Raw genomic sequence first — 22,181 nt, forward strand, 5'->3', positions numbered from 1 at the left:
CTAAACCAAGACAGGGGTTGGGGGGGCTCAACTAGGCTTCACACGCTTTGTTATAGCAGGGTGACTCATGGAAGGGGCTCTCATCCCCTGAGCATAGGAATGCTAACCCATGGCTGTGATGCCCAGGGAAATGGGGTCGTGTGCCTCACAGCGCAAAACCACCACTGAGAGGAGCAGGCAGGAAATCCCTCTCCCCTGAGCCTTGCAGCACACAACCATGGCTCCTTCCCTTCCATTCACTTGCCCACCCCTCCCTGGACCTGGCAGCACTGGGTTACAGCTACCCTCAACTTTTGATTTAGCTGCTCTACGACTTGTCTCTACGCATGACCAACCCCACCCTTTTTTTACTCTTCTTCCCTTCTTATGCTGGTCCTTCTACATCCTTTTGCCCTCCTCTACTTCTCTCTCTCTCTCTATACTCCTAACTTCTTCATCTCCTTCTTCGCTTTCCACCGTCTCTCCCATATTTAGGTCGAGCATTCGAGACCTCTTGATTATACTGTAGTTTATACTTATATGTGCATATACATTGTGGGCTCTGGAGCCCTAGGACTTGTCTACTTCCGCTTAGGGACTTTTTTTTCCCTAAGCGGGGAACAAAGGAGGAGATGAAAGGAGTGAGTCTTACATGAGAAGAGGTAGAGACACAGAAGGGGAGCAGATGAGAGGCGGAGAGGGTGGAAAAAAGAATTGGAGGAGAGACTTGAAAAGAAGCCAGCGATGTATAGAATAATTGAACCAAGAAAAGTAATACATCAATAAATGCACTTTTTATTTGAGCATCTCTGGAACTTGTCATCACACGAACTAATGTACATAATCCCAAATTAATTACGATATAGTAATGTACTTTTACAAATATGAGATGTGCAATTCAAAAGAAATCTGACGGAAATTAAGGAAGGGAGCACAGTTTGGAAGCGTCCTGACCTTTACCCTCTGGAAGTGTCCCTGCAAAGGTGGTTCACTGAATCTAAAGAAACATCCATAACAATTAATGTTGATTTGACTCATACTTTTCAATTAAACGTACTATTATACATGAATGCAGATGTTACAGTTTGTTTGCACCAGACTCGTTTTTTAAATTTTTTTAATGGAAGATACAGTTCATTTTCCGAGTGTCTCCCCAGGCCTCTGTCCTGCAGCCAGGCCAGGGTCTGTTCACACAGGCAGCAACGGCGGGGAGGGGGGGGGGGGGGGGGAGAGGGGGAATGGTCACATAAAGGCGTGCTGCTTAAATAACTAGAACTGAGCACTTGTCTTTGCGCAATAATCTAATGTTTTCATACGAGTGCAGTCCTGTGGGAAAAACAATTCATAGTTTTCCATACTTGTGGCCAATGTGCATTGTTACGGGATGATTGAAGGCGAAATACATAGAGAATTCCGTTGTTTTAACACACTTTTTAAAAACATTGCCATAGTCTTAATGCATAGGGGATTTCCTAATTGTTGGAGGTTCAAGTAAGCTACCCTACATTGTCGCCATGCCCCACTTTTCAAATAGTATTTCAACCATCTAGCGCGCTCTTTCTTGTACAATTTGCATAGTAGTACGAGATGGAAGGTAGACTGGACAGATACATTATCGCATGGGCAAGGGGCCAAAGATCTATTCCAGTCATTTTTATCCGGATAGGAGACCAGGTGGTGAAAAATATTAAACCTGAATCTGCATAAGACAAAACGTTCAAACCCCAAGGTCGTGATGGTCAAGTATGGTTGAATATTATAAGAAGTCAGTAACGATTGATGGTCCATCACAGTTCTTTTACTGACTTCAATCGCAAACCTCAAATTATTAAAGTGCTCCATACATAGATTTCTTAAAGATTTCTTGGGGATTTTCCCAATTAGCTCAGGTTTGTAGTACCATTCAGGCCTTTCAATATCCACGAAGACTTTCCTCACGTACTCAAGCCATTTAATGCTTTTTACATTGTCCAGAGCCATGACATCGTTAATTACTTCTCGATTTAGAGCCAATTCTGGTGTCACCCAAATTCTCCTCCATAGTAGAATTGGCTGCGTTTTAATCAAGTCTGTCAGATGCGCCATTCCTAGTTCCATGTGGGAATTATAGACTGAAATGCTTTTTGGAAGGGACAGGAGGTATCGGAAGAAATCATTTTCGATAATTTGGAGAGCTGTTACATCATGATATCCCCATATTCCCGCTCCGTACAGGGCGATGCTTCTACACTTAGCCACATAGATCCCAAGCATTATATCTGGTTGTTTTTTCCCTAATTTACTTGCGAAATGCTTTACAGCCGCAACCGAACGTTTAAATGCTAGGGATCGGTTTTTCACCTCAGTGGCCCACGCCCCCGTTGCCTCAATTGTGACCCCTAGGTATGGGAATGTTTTTGTAGCCTGTAAGTGAAAGTCTTCCACACTAAGTTGCTTGCATCTTGCCCCACCTTTGCCAGATCCCATCACAAAGGATTTTTTAGCATTAAGAATGAGGCCCCTCTCCCCCATGTAGTCAACATATTTTTTTAGAGCTTTTTGGGCACCAACCTTAGTTCTTGCCATCAGGACATTGTCGTTCCTTAGGGGAATCGATGCCGCTGGCTCCCAATTCCCTCTCCAGACTGTTGGTATATAGTGAGAACAGGAATGGGGCCAGCACACATCCTTGCCTCACCCCCTTCTGTATGCGGAAAGACCTAGTACATTCCCCGCTCAGCCCATACCTTACTTTAGCAGTAGCCTTCATATATAGTTGTTTCAAAAAGAGGACAATTGCTGGGTCTACCTTCATCTCTTCTAATGTTTCCCATAATTTGTTGTGTATCACGCAGTCAAACGCCGACGAGAGGTCGACGAAGACTGCGTAAAAACAACCCTTTTTTGCTCTAATGTATTTCCCCTGCAAAAGGACGAGGTTCAAGACTTGCTCTACTGTGCCCATCCCTGGGCGGAATCCATATTGCACTGGCGTAAGGATATTCTTCTCTTCTGCCCAAACCTGTAACTTAGTCAACACCACTCTACCTGCAATTTTCGATAAAGAATCTAAGAGTGATATTGGCCTGTAATTTGATGGGCTATCCCTATCACCCTTTTTATGTATGGGGATAATTAGCGACTCCGCCCATGTTTTGACGAATCCTTTTTCACAACAGGCCTCTATTACACGTAGGCAGACGGGAGCCCACAGATCTACATTTCATTTATAAAGATCACTTGGGATCCAATCTGGCCCCGGTGCTTTATTATTCTGTGTGAATTTTATGGCCGTCACGACCTCCTCTAAGTTGAACTCTAGCGGTATGGGGCAGTAATTACATTGAGATTCGGGCTCCTCCTGGGCATTGCAGTATACTTTTGAGAAGAACTCAACCCATGAGTTCTCATCAATGGCAATTTCCATTTTGGCCGTCGCTTTATTATTAATGAATGGTGAATTGACTACTTGCCAAAATGATTTAGAGTCACCATTCTCCGCCGCGTTTGTTAGATCTAGCCATGCTTTTTCCTTTATGGCCTTTTTTCTTTGGACCCTTGCTAAATTATATGCCTTCCTGAGTGTTGTGATCATGGCATGGTCCTTTACTTTTTCTTTTAATGCCAGTTTAAGGGCTTTATGTGTCTTTCTACATTGGTTGTCAAACCATCCCTTATTGACAATGTTCTTCCTGGAACACGTCCTAGTCAGCACTCCCTGTATACTCCTAGTGATATTACTAAATGCCTCCAGGATCTCGCCTTTTCTAGGGTTGTCCTGTAAGCATATGAGTAATGATGGGAGTGCCTCTTTCACAATTTTTTGTGAAGTTCTTTCGGGATCTAGCATACTCCACTTTATGGCTATACCGTTTTGGCGTGCAACCGCTAAGTTCTGCGTCCAAGCCAGGGTCTCAATTAGTGAGGGGGTATTTATTCCCGTTACACTAAGAAGGATTTTTATTGGTAGGTGGTCACTCAGACCAGAAACAAGGGTCTCAAAGTTCATCACCCGACTGCCATATCTATTGGGCAGGATAATAAAATCTATGATAGAATGTAGTCCCCTTGCCAAAAAAGTGGGGGTGAACTTTACCTTAGGATGGCATAACCTATTTGCAAACCCAAGATCAAACTTGGTCATGATGTTATTTAAAATTTCCCCTTTCATATGGTGTTGGAAGTGGCTGAAATCCCCGTGCTCGCCCATGCCATGTTCTTGATTGCCGCATGTTTCCATTGTACATAGATTTACGTTAAAATCCCCTACCCAAACCCAAATTAAGTCCTTCCCTTGTATAGGTTTTACTGCCCTCAATTCTTTTGACATTTTCAGTAGTTCATCCCTAAAGGCGATGTTCTCAATGTTATTATAGAAGTTTACCACTATTAACACATTTCTACAATTTAAATGAATGGTGACCACTTGGAAGTGAGGTGAGATTGATCTACCCGAACTAGTGGAAGTATTTAGGCGGTTAGACACATAGACACATAAACCCCCTTTATGCCTGCCGTGACTAGAAGGTACTGCAGGAACATGAAATGTCTTAAAGCCATCTATGTGCACCTCCTTTGAGGCCCAGGTCTCCTGAACACAGAGTATTTCCATATCATTTACAAGCTCTCCCCATGATATTTCTGACACCTTGCTAGCAATCCCACATACATTCCAAGTTACTACGCTTATTTGGCATGCTTTTGTAATTATGTTCTTTATCTTAGGAGTATTTCTATCTTTAATTATTATATTCGGAGGTACTTTTCCCCTTACCTCCCTCCTTGGTACCCCATCTGTTATATTTGTGATTTCCTCATCCCTGATCTGATTTTCAGTTTTACTGTTTTGAATCTTCCCTATTTCATTAACTCGGTTTGTGTTTAACCTACTACCTGATTTCTGTCCACTTATAAAATTCTTGGGCGCAGACTCCTTTATACTCCCTGGCTTTCTGCTTGTGTTCTTTGTGAAGTCATCAAGTCAGTCATTTAGATCTATGTCAGAAAATGGGTCAAGGAGGTTGCGTAGTGGAACATTCCAGTAATGATTCGGGTTGGTGGGATAATGATTATAATCAAAACGGGGGTTATATCTGTTAGAATGTTGGCGAATGGGGGGAATAAGGGGTCATTAAGGCTTTGCCTTACTGAGGTGTAATATGGTTTATGTTTACCAAAAGCGTAGAGGTTGGAGTGCCCCTCTTTTAAGGAGTGTACATGGGGCTTCATCATTGTTTGTGGATAAAAATAGGTCAAATTGCGGGTAGATATACTCCCCTCCTTTCTTCCTGAGTACCAATCTAAGATATGAGTAACAACTCGGTGGTCCCTGAAATTTATAATAATTACGTCACCTTCTATATCATTTGGTCTCACCCCCACCCAGTCACATCTTCCCACAGACACTATGTCACCGTTTAGGTGTGGTGGCAATGGTCTGTTCGTCCTTAGCCAGTGTATGACCCTATTCTTTAGACTGGAATCTGACTCTATGCTACCTGTTTGTAACCTGGGGACCCCAGTCAGGATAATGACATAGTTTGTTGACTCTGGGGGGAGGTCGACATTACCCTTATATTTTATTTTAACCCGCTTATCTAGTGGTACATTTCTTCTGCTTGCATCTATGGCTGTGAGAACCTTCGTGGGCATAGTCTTGGTTTTTCCCGCATGTGATACTTGTGTGTCTGCTAGGCCGGGCATTTTATTACTGTTCACAGGAATTTTTCCAGGAGGGCCTTACTTTTGGTCGCTATTGGTTGCAGCTGTACTTGTTCAGTTTCTTTAGAGAGATTTTGTCCTGTGGCCTCATTTAATGTCCTTTCCGCTAAGATGCAGTTCATAGTCTCTCCCAACTTTTTAACTCTTTCTAGGAGGGGAAGCATGTAGGATCTGAGGAGACGTTCAATGTCCTCGATTATCCCTCTATGCGACTGATCTTCTAATGGTGTATTTGAATCCACTTGTGATTTACTTGTTACCTCTTTACCAGTAGGTTTGTTGACTTTAACCGGGGAATTTTTTACTAGGCGTGGTGTTTTTATGTTAGGAGACTTTTTTCTCCCCATTGTGTTCCTCCTTTTTTTCCTTGGTGGCGAACGGCACACTTCGAGGCTTCTCTTTTTTTGTGTTTTCCCTTCAAGTGATTTGACTGTTTGGAGTGAGTGTGCTTCACCTTGAGAGCCCTCCTCCACCGTCCAAATAGGTACAGGGGAAGAGTGAGTAGGGGCATGTGGCAAATCGTGATCCACAATGATGGGAGAATTAAGGTCAATCAGGGCTTCAGTACCCAGTGATGGCTGTATCGTTTTACTTAAGTTAATGGTCTCCTTTTCATTTATTGGTAGGGGGCCTTCTTTAAAAATTAGGGGGATATCATTAATATTAAATAAATCCATATCAGACTCTCCTACAAGTGTCACATTATTATTTGACGCTGGGCTCTTTCGCTCAATTCTTACGGGGACCAAAGGTTTATGCTTTAAGAGTTCTATAGAGAGGCGGCGTTCTGCTCTCCTTTCTGCCAACTCTATTTCTTTGTCTATATCCCTTTTGGCACGTGCAAAGTATTTATCCAGGGGGCCCAGTATACTTATAGTAACAGACGTAGGAAGCGACGAGTTCAAGTTGTCTATTGCCATGTTTTTTAGCTAATTGGCCAGGGACTCACAATGGCAGGCACGATAATCAATTACCTTTTCCTTACCCCAGTTCCAATGTTAGATGGTAGGGGCCCAGTCCGGCCGTATCCGGCCCTAGACGGCCACAGACGGCCCGCCCTTTGCCCGGGCTTAGCCCCGGGCACTCCCGCGCGCTCCCGCGCAGCATTGCTACCACGTATATATAGATTAAGGGCCGTAAGGAGGTGGGGCGGGGCGGTCAGGGAGAGCGGGCCAGGTGACTCGGCCAGTGGAATAACCGGGACTCCTGGGAAAGCGAGTCCCGGTTTCCACGCTCGCAGCCCTGCCCTGTCGCGCACCCCTCAGGCACCACAGGAGTCAGACGCCCAATCCACGGGGCGATGCGGGACCCGCGAAGCGGGTTCCGCGAGGCTTAGGTCTGTTGGTAAAATAACGGCTGGAACAACGGGTAGAACAGAGATCCAAGGTATCCCACGGCGCAGCTGTGTCCTCGCCTTTTCAATTGGATGGAGGTGGGCGGGGCGGTCAGGGAGAGCGGGCCAGGTGACTCGGCCAGTGGAATAACCGGGACTCCTGGGAAAGCGAGTCCCGGTTTCCACGCTCGCAGCCCTGCCCTGTCGCGCACCCCTCAGGCACCACAGGAGTCAGACGCCCAATCCACGGGGCGATGCGGGACCCGCGAAGCGGGTTCCGCGAGGCTTAGGTCTGTTGGTAAAATAACGGCTGGAACAACGGGTAGAATAGAGATCCAAGGTATCCCACGGCGCTGCTGTGTCCTCGCCTTTTCAATTGGATGGAGGTGGGCGGGGCGGTCAGGGAGAGCGGGCCAGGTGACTCGGCCAGTGGAATAACCGGGACTCCTGGGAAAGCGAGTCCCGGTTTCCACGCTCGCAGCCCTGCCCTGTCGCGCACCCCTCAGGCACCACAGGAGTCAGACGCCCAATCCACAGGGCGATGCGGGACCTGCGAAGCGGGTTCCGCGAGGCTTAGGTCTGTTGGTAAAATAACGGCTGGAACAACGGGTAGAACAGAGATCCAAGGTATCCCACGGCGCTGCTGTGTCCTCGCCTTTTCAATTGGATGGAGGTGGGCGGGGCGGTCAGGGAGAGCGGGCCAGGTGACTCGGCCAGTGGAATAACCGGGACTCCTGGGAAAGCGAGTCCCGGTTTCCACGCTCGCAGCCCTGCCCTGTCGCGCACCCCTCAGGCACCACAGGAGTCAGACGCCCAATCCACGGGGCGATGCGGACCCGCGAAGCGGGTTCCGCGAGGCTTAGGTCTGTTGGTAAAATAACGGCTGGAACAACGGGTAGAACAGAGATCCAAGGTATCCCACGGCGCTGCTGTGTCCTCGCCTTTTCAATTGGATGGAGGTGGGCGGGGCGGTCAGGGAGAGCGGGCCAGGTGACTCGGCCAGTGGAATAACCGGGACTCCTGGGAAAGCGAGTCCCGGTTTCCACGCTCGCAGCCCTGCCCTGTCGCGCACCCCTCAGGCACCACAGGAGTCAGACGCCCAATCCACGGGGCGATGCGGACCCGCGAAGCGGGTTCCGCGAGGCTTAGGTCTGTTGGTAAAATAACGGCTGGAACAACGGGTAGAACAGAGATCCAAGGTATCCCACGGCGCAGCTGTGTCCTCGCCTTTTCAATTGGATGGAGGTGGGCGGGGCGGTCAGGGAGAGCGGGCCAGGTGACTCGGCCAGTGGAATAACCGGGACTCCTGGAAAAGCGAGTCCCGGTTTCCACGCTCGCAGCCCTGCCCTGTCGCGCACCCCTCAGGCACCACAGGAGTCAGACGCCCAATCCACGGGGCGATGCGGGACCCGCGAAGCGGGTTCCGCGAGGCTTAGGTCTGTTGGTAAAATAACGGCTGGAACAACGGGTAGAACAGAGATCCAAGGAATCCCACGGCGCAGCTGTGTCCTCGCCTTTTCAATTGGATGGAGGTGGGCGGGGCTTCAGAGAGAGCGGGCCAGGTGACTCGGCCAGTGGAATAACCGGGACTCCTGGGAAAGCGAGTCCCGGTTTCCACGCTCGCAGCCCTGCCCTGTCGCGCACCCCTCAGGCACCACAGGAGTCAGACGCCCAATCCACGTGGCGATGCGGGACCCGCGAAGCGGGTTCCGCGAGGCTTAGGTCTGTTGGTAAAATAACGGCTGGAACAACGGGTAGAACAGAGATCCAAGGTATCCAATTAGTCTACTTCTAAATCTTATTAGAACCAGGTCGCCGGCAATGTCTTTTTGTAGGGGACCTAACCACCCCACCCTTCTAACGTTCAAGATTGTACCATCAAGATCTAGAGGTAGGGGCCTATTTTTAGATAGCCAATACGTGACTTTATTTAGTAGGTCTTGTTCCCATTCGGTTTTTCCGTGTTTGAGTGCTGGGACACCCGCAAGGACACACACGAAGGGTGCAGCCTCCGGAAGTAGCTGTATATGAGTTGTTTTATAAAGCTCTACTCTAGTAGCAGTGTGTTTGGATAGACCAGGTTTGGATTGGACTTTTGGGGCAATTGGGGATGATGAGTTAGGGACTAGGGAATGGATTTGATCATTGCTGTTTTTTGCAGGTGGCATTGGCACTTCGGTTGTACCAAGTGGGTGTGAACAGTTAGATGTTACAATTTTTCATGTGGGAGGTAAGTTGGCCTTAATACTTTTCTCTATTCCCAACAGCCTATCCTCTAGAGAGGTAATTTTTTCCAACAGTGGAGAAATGATTGATCTGACCAGTTGTTCGATCTGAGACAGAAAAAACAAGTTGGAAGGAGGTACTAGTTGGTCTAATTTTTCCTCCGAGATTAGGGGGGGATTAGTTACGGTCAGTGGAGGGGTAGAGCACAGTTTTTGTAGTTTAAGTTTGTTCCCTATGGGATTAACCCCATCCCACTTCCTTTTACTGGTTGGGGGCAGGGGAAGTACTATATTTTCCGTGTTTGCATTTTTGGGCATTAAAGGATGTTCCAGTTGGCTGACGACTGGGGATGATATACTAGTTATTTTAGCGGGGCAGGATGGTAGACTTTTAATTTCATTTCTGTCTTCTACAAAGACATACCTAGTTTTGCAAAGAAAATGTAGGTCATCCAGCAGCGAGAAGTTTAGCGCTGGAGCCTTCGTTAGTTCTGGAGATTGCTTGGTGGGTGTGCTATCTGTGAACTGGCTAGGTTCATTTGTGTTAGAAGTGGGCGGGGATGACCTACCTTGTTCTTGGGACCCAGGACGTGAACCTCTCTGGCTGATAGGTTTCTTGATAGCCCCCTTGCGAGTCATGATTGGATTTGCTGGACGCAGGACAACAAGACAATCTCATTGATGTAATCGGTCAAGGGAGGTGGCCCGTCCCGTCCTCTTATGGCCTCTGAGGGCCGTAGAGGGCCCGCCCTTTGCCCGAGGGCCGGGCTTAGCCCCGGGCACTGACCCGCACGCGATCCCGCGGATGAGGCTTGCGGAGGCTGAGGGGAGGCATGGAAAGAAGATGCCCCCCGCCGGGAACAGCAGCAGCAAAGGTATGAGCCCAAAAGAAAGTGTTGACCCGCGCTCCACCGGGGCTGGACTGCTTTTCAAGCGCCTCCTGGCGCGAGATGTCAGTGGGCGGCGTGTCGCGCCGCTATGGCGCCTGGGTAGTGTAGTTTTCAGGAGTCTGTTAGGGCCGGTATACCCCACCTCGCTCGGCGGCCGCGGATGAGGCTTGCAGCGGCTGAGGGGAGGTATGGAAAGAAGATGCCCCCCGCCAGGAACAGCAGCAGCAAAGGTATGAGCCCAAAAGAAAGTGATGCAGTTAACTTAGACAGTAGCGATCTACGGGCTGGGGAGGGTTAGGAGATATTCAGAACGTAATGTGCGTGCAGACATAGAGGCATGATGGCTCAAGGCAGGCCTTGGACTCGGAGTCACCACTCCTGGTTCACTTCACACTCACAGTTTACTGTTTACTTCATGCGAGTCCATGGCCTGCCCTGAGCAAACTTTGCCTCCGGCTCGGGCACAGGGCATCTGACTGCGTGCAAGTAAGTACAAGGCAACTGCGCGGCCCCGGCTAGAAGTAAGCTGCAAGAAAGGCAGGGGCCGGTGCAGGGCCTTTAACTTAACCCCGGAGGCCCGGACTTCAATGATATTCTTTCCGAGCCGGACCTAATCTACCGCCGGTGACCATCACGCAGTGTCACGCTAGCCACCACTCTCAAGAAAAAAAAAGCAGCGTTGGTAAATGGCTGCCGTTACAGTACTTATGGTTGGTGGTGGTGGTAGGCAGCCGGGGGCAGCACTAGTACTGCCTGCCTTTATTCGATAGGCCGGGTGGCCTAGGCCTTCTGCTGCCTGCACTCAAAGTCGTCTGCCTGAACCACTGATGACGCGAGGTGCGTGCAGGTGGGCCGGGCGTGGCATTTTGGGAAAAAACTCTACGCACACGCTGCCTGCCGCAGAGCCCTACCCCCGCAGAAGTAAATCCAGCCCCCTATCCAATCAATATCCCGGGCTCCCACCCACCAGCAGCAATACTGAACTAAGGGCCGCCTAAAGCCAATTCGAATAGAAATGCGCATCGTCATGACTGAAATGAATCATGTGATGTGGACTGATATATTGGAATAAAATGAGTCGGACTCGGACGGTCTGGATCAGAAACAGATAGTAATGATCATATGTGATGCGCACGACGAGTCAGGGAGGTATTTACTTTCATATACAGCCTAGCCTATGCCACATTCACCTTTGCCACTGCCAGAATGATTTTAAATGCTTTTTAGCATGCACGATTTCTTTACAAATGAAACTAAATGTATCGCCATTGAAAGAGCGACTAGCTTCTGCCTGAGATTCTAACCTGTGTGACCAGAACACTACACAGGCCTGGGCAGATGTTCAGTCTACTGAGCTACAGTCTCCAACTGCGATCTAATTTCCGAAGCTCCCATTGGTGGACTTTCCTCGCTCGCCCCCACCCAACAGGCTCGTCGGTTGCGTGTAATCTCGGGCGCGCATGCGCAGAGAGGCCTGGCTGTCACGGACACTGCACATGAAGCCGCGGAGCAACAGGATACAAGTATTTTCTGATGGTAGGGAGGGGGGTGTGGCGGTGTGTTTGTGTGCGCGTGGGGGAGGGGCGGCGGTGTGTGTGTGTGTGTGTATGAGTCTGTGTGTGTATGTGCGTGCCTTCGGCCGGCCTCAGTAACGCGGTGTGCGCGCGCGAAGCGTGTCCACAGACCACAATCTGCGCGTGCCCCGGCCTATCTCCCTTGAGAGCATTCCCAACCACAATAGGTCTCGAGAGCGAGACCTAAAAAGGAGTCACAGAAATGGTGGTCTGCTGACCCCAGCAGGCCACCATCCCTGTGAGTGCTAGCATTCCCAAAGGGGTTGCAAATTGCACTTGCCTCATGAAAATTGATGAGGCATGCAATTTGCGACCCCAGTGGGAATCGCAAACAGTGTCTGAGACACTGTTGTACATTCACTTTAGCGAGTCGCAAATTGCGAGTTACAATTCAGCACAATTTGCGACTTGCTAAAGGGAAAGGTCGTACATCTGGCCCTTAGGTAGCTCCACAATTGGCTACTGGTGTACCCCCATAAGTCCCTAGTATATGGAAGTCAGGTACCCAGGGCATAGGTACAACAGGCCTCTCCCATGGGCTGCAGCATGTATTGTGCCACCCATGAGAGACCACTCAAACTGTGATTACAGGCCTGCCATTGCAGCCTGTGTAAGCTGGTGCTAGCACCACTTATGACAGATACAATTCAAGTTATCTTATATCTGAGGTCACTACACTTAAAACCTTTGTCACCCCTAAGGCAGGCCTTTCAATCCTGAATGTAGGGTGCTGGGTTATAAGTGTGTGGGTGTCCCTGCATGAGCGGGACACCCCTACAAACCCCGAAGTCCATTCTCCAGGCTTTGTAAGTGCAGGCAGGCATTTTTAGGTCTCGCCTAGCAATGCATCGCATCCGCTGCTCACTCTTGGCGAGATCTATTGTTGTTGATTTACCTTGCAAAGCGAGGGTGGAAGCGCCACCCATGCTTGTAATTGGCGTGGGTCCAAAATGCACGCTTTACATAGGAAGGGAGGCATGTTTTGTTCCCTCCCTGTCTCCTGCTCGTCATGCCTGCCCGGACAGGAGCTGTGCACGTGCACAGCATCTTTTTTCATATGTATCGCTTCCACTTTCAGTGATTGAGGGCATCCTGTTGCTTCTCGCAATGGTGTTTTATCACATCATTATGCACGGCGTCTCTTTTCATATGTATTGCTTTACTTTCAGCGATCAAGAGCCTCCTGTTGCTTGTCGCCAGTGGCGTTTTTTCACATCTTAATTTCAATTCCGCTTTCACAAAGTGCGGCGCTGCGACTTCACACGCGGCACAGATATGCTGGGCAGCGCTTTGTTTACTGCCCCTTTCACAAACTTTGGCGAAGTTGGCCAAGGAAACGGGAGCCTGCTAATTCCTTCTCACATCCTGCCCACCTTCTCTCCGCCGCTCGTTCATTGCCCCACCCGCTCCACCCCTCCCGGTTTTATTTACTTTTATTTTTACCAGTTCATGGAAGTGCCCACTTTCACTTTGAAAGTGCAGCGTTTTTAGACACAAATGCCCGGGCATATTCTGCTTAATATCTCGGGATAGGCGCAATGTGTGAGGTGTAGAGATGTTTTAAAAAAGTGAAATAATTTTTAAATCATTTCTTTATGAATTGCCTGTAATTCCTACGAGGTAATGCGTGTCTGGTATGTGACTGACTGCACATGCCTCTGTCCTGCCGGCCTTTCCAAATGAAACCCTTCTCCTCACACCACTATAGGCGGGGGCATCCTACCTGCCAAGCGAGTGTGCAGACGACACCTCTCGGTGAATTTCGGCCCGCTTCCTGAAAAAACATTGGGAGGCAGTGACGCTGCCCTCTCCTGCCTGACTTCCCCCTCCTCTCTCTCCTCCTCCACAGACGTCGGCCAGCGCCAGAGCAGACGCTGTGGGTGGCTTGCTAACAATTTGCTAATTCACTATAATGGCTGAGAAGGTGCGACATTCCGAGCTCACCTTTCCTCTCGCCTTTTACTGTTGATTTTTTTTTATCTGTAACAAATACATTAGAATGATTTAAAAGCTGATGAGTAATATGTAATACAGAAGTGTGAAAAGAACACGGTTATACCAAATAACACACCACCAAAGTTTAGATGTGTAATCGAGCAAATAGGCATTTCAGACTCTCTGAGGTTCTCAAGTTGCATTTAGACTTGCCAAATGAGGCCTGTGGCATTTTCAGGTGCCTGAAAGCATGTCTTTAATGTGCCTGAGACGGCAGGGTTGAGACATTAGTGTTGCGTACACGAGCCTGATGCAGTAAACGGAAAACATTCCCTTTGGTTAGATGAGGATGCAAAGCGACAAAAAATGCTGTCACTTTGGGTGATTTTGTTTTGCCTGCTACTGGGGCTTTGTTCACTGTCCTAACCATGGGTGGACGAAGGAGTCCCATTGGTTTTGATTTACTTCTTTTGTTTGCCCACTTTAAAGAAACCTTCCTGTCAGTAACCAGCCTTTTCGTGGCCAGTAATTAGAAGGAGGAATAATGCCCGTCTGACGAGTTTGGCACACAGGGTGAGCGGATTCCTGGAGCAGGTCTGGACTGCCGCTTCATCTGAGCGGTCTTTGAGCTGTTCGGAGTTTACAGTAAACATGGGTTGGGGCTTTGATTGCATGCACCTCCTTGTGGAATGGTTCCTGTGCAACTTTATGTATTGCTGTCCTTACTGAGTCCAACCTGCTGGTGGAGTGACATTAACTCAATGTGGCGAAAACAGGGCAAGTTGCCTAAAACGGCTTCCTTACTCATAGCGCCCGCTGCCTCTTCATACCTCTACGAATCCCACAGCTGCATGCAGGCCGTAAACAAAGCAGGCTGTCTCAATTGGGTTCCGCCCACTGCCCAAAAAAACTTTCAATTTGAATGAATGAGCCTCCGAGCTGCATTGTTTGCAGGAATTACAGTGCCCTTTTCTGCGCTAGATGTTTACTTTGCACACTCCATTGTATTTTTTTAGTTATATCTGTTTATGAGTGTGGCCGCGTTTTAACGTAATTAGCGGAACACACTTCACAAACACGTGGTTCGTGCGATGTTCTTTAACATTATATTTTTTAATTATATCTGTTTGTAAGTGTGGCCGTGCTTTAATGTAATTAGCGGCACAGACTTCACAAACGCACGGTTTGTGCGATGTTCTTTCATCATTATTTACATTAGGCTCTGTGTTCCTGGCACTCCTTGCTATTAAAATAACATGTCTGTGTGTGTTTTGCTGGAATGGGGTTCTGCTCCTATCAACATGCCTGCAGCTGTTAGTGTCTTCTGTGCCCTGCTCGTCACAAGCCAATCTCTCCATGAGTTGCCCCCCGCCTACCACCACCTCTTGTTGCTGCTTCTATCAACATGTCTGCAGCTGCGTACTGCACTCACTGCACTCACCGCTATATTATATGGCCTATTGGGTAGCACACGGTAATGTTCTGTGGAAAACAGGAGCTCTGCAACATTTTCATGCCCTCTACTTCACCCCCGCTCGTCGCTACCCCATCTCTCCATGGGTTGCCCCCCCCACCACCACCACCTCCCGTTGCTGCTTCTATCAACATTTCTGCAGCTGCGCGCTGCATTCACTACACTCACTGCTGGGTTATATGGCTTCTTGGGTAGCACAAGGACACAGTAATGTTCAGTGGAAAACAGGAGCTCTGCAATATTTTCATCCCCTCTACTTCACCCCTGCCCCCTCTGATATTTTTAAAACCCACCAGCTTGCCGTTCTTTTAAAACCCACGGCACTCCTCCTCCTGTCGCTTTCCTCTGTTTCTAAATCAACTCACCCCCACACTTTCCTGTTGAAGGAACCCAAGAGGCACTGGTACTTTCAGAGTGTACTTTTTATACATATAGGGGCCATCCATTACGTGATGGCTAACTATGCTATGTAGTGGCTGTGCGGATCCAGGGGATATTTGGTATCAAACATGTTACAATCATACCCCAACACCGTTCCCAGTGTTGGAGGTATGATTTTATGCACTTGGGGGCTCCTCCAGGAATCCCCCAGTACTCTCAGTAACTGCCTTACGGGGTCTGCCAGCAAGCTATTGTTGCTGCTGACCCCAGACATGATTCTACCCTCCTGCTGCTGAGCTTAGCTCAAGCGGGGGAAGGAAAAACAATTGGTTTCATGTCACAGGGATGTGTAACCACCTTCCAGACAGGACTTAGTGCATTGGGGTGGGGTGGGGTGGGGGCTCCTGCCAGCGTCACCAGACTGCTATGAAAGGCATATTTGGTGCCCTCCCTGGATACTCCGGTTTGTGCCAGCCAGGGAGCGCCTGGCATCCTCTCTAGTGCTAAACTGGAAAAAGGACTAGTGAGTATCCTTCCCTCTGTCCAGCCCCTCCTCTGGGAGGGACCCCCGAGTCATCCTAGCCCCTTTCCTAGGGTGTTCAAGGGCTTACCTGTGGGTGGGTCCTCAGATTCTTCATGGGACAAGACTCAAGACTCAAACCACATCACTCTTTGACCGTCTGGACACTTGGACTTAGCTGGACTTCCCTTGGAACCAAGACTGCATTATGGAAGCCTCCTGTTGCTCTTGGTCTTGCTGTCCTGCAAGTCTTCTTTGCCGTCTGTGCTTCATCCAGGATCTTCAATAGACCTGTGGGCATCAAGGACACCTGAAGTAATCTCCCTCTCCCTTGGAGTGAAGGAGTCACTTCCCTGCATCTGCAGGCACCGCAACGAAGTCTGCTGCTCCTGACGTCCCACTGACTTTGAAAGGCTCAGCAACACAGGTGGTTTTAATAATAATAATATTCTTTATTGCTTAGTTACTAAAAACCATTACAATCAGCTACATGGAGCGACACATTTAAGAATGCTTAAATTATAAAAAACAATATAGTCAGCTGCATGATAAGTTACATGTGGAAAAAATGTCTAAAACAACACTTTTTATAAATAAAGTTAGTTAAAATAAGTTTGAAAAAGTACAATCATTCCATAAAACTACAAGAGGAGTATAAAAATTGGCATTTAGTGCTTTCAGTAAAGTGAAAAAGGAGTCGTAATACAAAACAAGATCTCTAATTTAGAGTCCATTCACCTATAAGTTCTTAGGGCAGCGCAAGTTTCCATAAAGTTGGCGTTGAGAAACACGGTCGGGCAACCGTGGCAGTCAAGAGGTGGTCCTCCGGAACAACGTGTTGGCTAGTTGCAATCAGCTTCAACAATTTTGTGACATAGTAACCAATCCACAGTAGCACACTGTTTGTAACAAAAATTATAATCGCTTTTGTAGCATGGTTTCTTAAAAAACATTGCCTCCGTAAGGTCCATGTGACGACAGAAGAAAAAAGTTTATAATATACAAACATGTCTAAAAAGGATATGGGGTATTGTACTAATGTGGGCACTACCTGTTTGAATTTTGCCTCCATAAAGTCCATATACTCAGGTGGTGGTTCTGCAACTCCCTTGAGGTTTGGATTGTCTTCTCAGCAAGTTTGAGGCAAGTCTCCCTCAGAACAGAACCCCTGTGCTCCGCATCGACTTGCTGTTGCCAGGGCTTGTTGGCTTTGTCCTCCAAAGAACTTCGGGTTACAAGACGTTCTAGCCTCCAACATCTCTTCCTACCAAGGTTTTCGTCCTCACAGCATCCTCTGCACTCTGGCCCTGCATCTTTGGTGAGCTGCTCGAGGTCCTCCTGCGACTTGTGTGCCTTCAGCCAGTGGGTCCTCTTGAGAGTCTTCTTTAGCCTCAGTGGGCGGCTCCGTAGCTTGCTCTGGCCTGCTCTGACTGTCCTGCACTTGGTGAGTCCTTTGGACCTTGCTGGTCCCAATGCCGCACCTTCTTTGTTTTCCACATCTGTTGCTGCTGCCAAAGCTTGTTGGTGCTCCTGCCAGACACCGACCCGCTGGTTCTCGACTTCCGACGTGGGACAGCTCGTGAACGGCTCCTGGTCTTCCACAGCATCGCCTGGTCCTCACAGCTTCAGCGACAAGGTCACTGTCAACTCTACTGCATCTTCCGCCATCAGTGGTAATTGGTCTTCTGTGCCTCCTGGTCACTCCTGGGTAGCATAGACTCTGTCTCCTCTGCTTGCAGATACTCCTCTCCAAGAACCCACCCTTGGATTCCACCGGAAATTTTCACCTTCTTCGCCAGCGCCATCTTCACTGAAGTCCTCTGTTGTGTTCTACGGCAGTTTACGGCGTCAGTTCGCACCTATGCACCTCGCTTCCCGGGTGCAGGTATCCAGGTTCCTAGGGTATCCACGGGTGGGGTGACTCTCAAACCTTCCATCAACTACAGGGCTTCTTCAGGGTCCTCTGGGAAGGGTCCTTCGTCTTGAAAACTGCAACATGACTTTCCCTTGACTTGTATTGAGTTCGCAGCTGTGTTATCACTCTGCCTACAGCCTCTGTGGGGTTCCTGGGCACTACCCTCGAGTGGGTCCTTGGGTCCCCAGCTCTTTTAAGTCTTATGGCTCAAGTCTCGACTTTGGTCGCAGTTCGCATTCCACTTTCTTAGCATATGCTTTGGTCTCCTCCTGGAGACCAGTATGCATTTGTGCTACATACCTGTTCTACTTTTGAAATATTGTGTGTATTGTGTTGATAACTCCGGGTAGGAGATATACCAATATGTTAGTGAGTGTGTATAATAAATATTACTATTTTTATAACTACACTGTGTGGTTCTTTTTCGTTTAACCTACACTACTTGATTAGCTCTGGTAAAAACAAGCTGCTTATCACTCCTTCTGGAATAAACCTGAAGGCTGCTCTCCACAGCTACAACTTAGAGAGCTTTCTGTGGTTGTCTAAGACCACCAAAATTACCATAAGGGTTGTCTGGATTAGTGCAGAGTGCTTCACTTAAATAAGTATGCACCATATACTGACCCAGCCTCCTACATTGGTGTGCAGCATTTGGGATTTAAACCTGCATTGTTTTACCAGCTAATCTAGGTGTGGATTAAACGAAAAACCATCACTAACAGTAGGCACATATAAAATATTTTTGTAAACAAGTAAGTTCTACTGAACTTTTGGATTGCTTGTTAAGGGTCTAGCCCAACCCTTTCTCCAATCTTTGGAACTTTACTTTTTACTAGGGAAGATAGGTGCAACACTACACTACACCTAGTCGCCATGGGCCCGATTCACAAAGTAATCTGAGACAAAATCCTAAATTTACAACTTTCGGTATTCACAAAGGGAATTTAGGAGTAGTAAAGTTAGGATTTTGTCTCAGTTAAACTTAAATTTTGGTCTTAAGTTAAACTTAAGACCAAAACTTAAATTTAGGCCCAAAACTGTGTCTCAGTTAAACCTATGTTTTGGTCTTAAGTTAAACTTAAGACCAAAACTTAAGTTTAACTGAGACATAATCCTAACTTTACTACTCCTAAATGCTCTTTGTGAATACCGAAAGTGTTAAAGTTAGGATTTTGTCTCAGATTACTTTTGTGAATCAGGACCTATGTCTTTAGTTTTGGAACCCGGTGAGTCCCAACCCTCTGTATACAGTGGTCTTAAGTTCCAGTAATTAAGGACTCTGTGTACCTCTGGAAAGTTAAAGACAGGTTGTAAGCCTACCACTAAGCATCTTTTAGAGCTGCTTATGCCAGATGACCTTCCAGAATCCTGATAGGTCAGAAGAGCAGGACAAAGTGGGTGGGTAGGGGTTGTCCCTAGTGACCTTAATTCTGAGCCTGACCAGGAGGAATCTGATGACTCCACCCTGGTAAACTCTGATCCCAGAGGGAATAGTGCTGATAGTACAGAGGGTGCCCCTAGAGGTAGGTTTACCTTTGTTCCTCCTGGGAGGGTGCAGAGAGGTCTAGATCCTCCTCTGTCAATTCCTATGCTTCTGGTAATTCCATAGGGACCTCATTCTCTAGCAAGAGGGAGGCCTCTTTAGAGAGGGGACAGAACCTGATAAAACTGGAGAGAGTTAGACTCAAGCTCAGGCAAGAACAGTTGGCCCTTGATAAAGAGACCCTGGAAGTCCAGAGGACTAGGAAGAATTTGGGACTAGAGTCCCATGGCCGTAGCACTAGAGTACCTAAGGTCAGGGAACCATCCTTTGATACTAGGAACCTGAGCAGGATAGTCCTTCCTTACCAGCAGGGGAATGATATCCATAAATGGATCAATGCTTTAGAGAGGGCCTGAAAAGTTCAGAAGGTCCCACAAGGGCAGTGGGCGGCTATCCTGAGGCTCCCCTTTGCTAACAAAGGTAGAGACAAGCTCCTCACTATTAGAGAAGAGGAGGCTGACAATTACTCAGTCTTAAGGAGTGCCCTCATAGATGGGTTTGGCTTAACTACTGAACAGTACAGAGTTGGGTTTAGGGACAAACAGACTGAGTTGATTTCATATACAATCCTATTAAGGCTCTGGAAGGCTGGCTCCATGGAAGCAAGGTACAGGATAATGAGGGATTGTATAATTTGTTGATGAGGGAGCACATCCTTAATAATTGTCAGATTCAACAACTGCACTAGTACTTGGTGGACTCTAATCTGACCTCTCTCCAAGCATTGGGAAAGAAGGACGGTCAAATAGGTCTGCACCAGAGTTAAGCAGAAAATGTGGTGGAGGCGACCAGAAGAAGCAAGATTCTTCTAAGGCCTAAGAGAACGGCGGAGAGAAGGGTAAAGAGTCTTCTCAAGGTCCCCATAAACCTGCCTCTGGGGGTGAGTGCGAAAACTCCAACACCTCTGAAAAAAAGCCTTGATGCAACCTGTGCAAGGGAAAAGGCCTTAGGCCAATGGATGCTTATTGTTCCACGGCCAACACCAAGGAAGCTACTACCACTGTCCCTAAGGAAACCAGTCCCCCTAGCACCTGTACAAGTGGTAGTACAGCTCCCAAGGGATTAGTAGGGTTAACCTTGGGTTTGTTGTGTAGTTCCCATAAACCTATATATGATCTACACGTTTAAAAAACATAGACTGTGGGATTGGTGTCCAAACAGATTCCAGACCCCCCCCCCGAGTATGTTCGCCTGTATACCAGCTACCTCACAGTGCCACTAGAACCACCCCTTACCAAGGAGAGAATAGTTCTAGGCAACAATCGAACATGACAACTCTGTCCCATCAGGGATCGTGGAAACAGTGCGATATCTTTCGCTCAGTCACTCGTGCTCACTTTGTCTCAGAGAGATACAAAGAATAAACGGTGGAGACGTTTGCAGTAAACATTTATTGAACCACCTCCATTCTACTGTAAAATAGTGTGTGCTGCAACAACCGTTTGACTGAAACAGATATACATTATTAGAAGCACCAACAGAGTAAAAGGATGGTAGATTCCTACCATAGTACTAAAACAATGAATATAGGCAGGTATAAAAATACAAGACAATAAAATGCGTACTCCTACGATGGGACCCTAACTAGATGTACCTAAGTGTAACTAGCATGTATGTAGGTGTGGAGCCAAGAATCCCTCTAGGATAAAGTTAGGCTTTCCTGTTTTCAGTTTCTATTTTTGGTAAATTCTGGTGGTGTTTTTTCAGTGTTTTCCAGTGATTTCACTACCTCAAAAAAACAGTGCTTTTCAGTGGTTACTCATTTTTGCGCCATAAAAAACAACTGAAACAGTGTTTTACCGGTGTTTATGGAACAATTTGCTTTTATTATTGCTTGCTTTTTTCATTGATGCATGGTATATCGACAGTGTACATGAGATCCAAAAACATTTTTACAAGTCAAACTTATTGTAGTACACCATACAATATTTCTTAAGTGGGTGTTTGGTCATTGGCGCTTTCTCTTTCCTTCCCAATATCGCCAAGTGGTGTTTTTGTGTGTTTTTGGACGGGTACGCCTACTCTGCATTTCATTAGCGTTAGTTGTCGCTCTCATCCGTGGTGATATTTTTTGCGGCAGCTATCGCTGGAAAACTGGCAATGGTGGCTGTTTGCACCAGATTGGGAATGGGGCGATGAATCCATCACCACTTTTGCCACGCTAAAGTCCCGATAAATCGACAATGAGTCCTTGAGAATATGCCCCTAAGCTGCTTCTAGGAGCTGAGTAGAAGTACAGGGAGGTAGAGGGTACAGAGTCTAAATGTGCAACAGTGGGTCATGAGTGAGTAAATATACTTTATATAATTTACATATTTACATAGCTCCCAGAGTCCCAAGTTGAGTCAAAATTGGCAGAGTGTAGCTGCAGGGGCTCTAAGAATGGGTGAAAGAACAACAAAGCCTTGTTGAGTAAATGGTCTTTTTAAAGACCTGTGAAGTACTCAGGAGCAGGTGCGGGTGTGAGCCAGGCAGGGGGCCTGGTGTTGCACTGGCCCTTGGGCCATTCAGACCGGCCCAGAAGCAGTATTTTCCCTTCACACCTCCGCACCAGGCCACCACAGGCAGTCCAATGGGGGTGTGAATACAAGGGATGTCAGGCCTTCATTCCACCTCGTACCTCTAATTGAGAGTGCTCATACCAGGTATTGAGTTAGGGGAGCATGTGTAGTGAGATCCATTGGCTTCCCATGAGAGCTGTTCTTATCACAC

General features: G+C 47.6%; 1 protein-coding gene across 1 annotated transcript in view; it reads left to right on the top strand.

The window, feature by feature from the left end:
* The window catches only part of PRDM9 (PR/SET domain 9), a 1,629,505-nt gene that overhangs the window by 192,547 nt on the left and 1,414,777 nt on the right, over window positions 1-22,181 (top strand). The window lies entirely within an intron of this gene.

This window comes from Lissotriton helveticus, chromosome 2_1 (assembly GCF_964261635.1).
Source record: "Lissotriton helveticus chromosome 2_1, aLisHel1.1, whole genome shotgun sequence".
Lineage (NCBI taxonomy): Eukaryota > Metazoa > Chordata > Amphibia > Caudata > Salamandridae > Lissotriton > Lissotriton helveticus.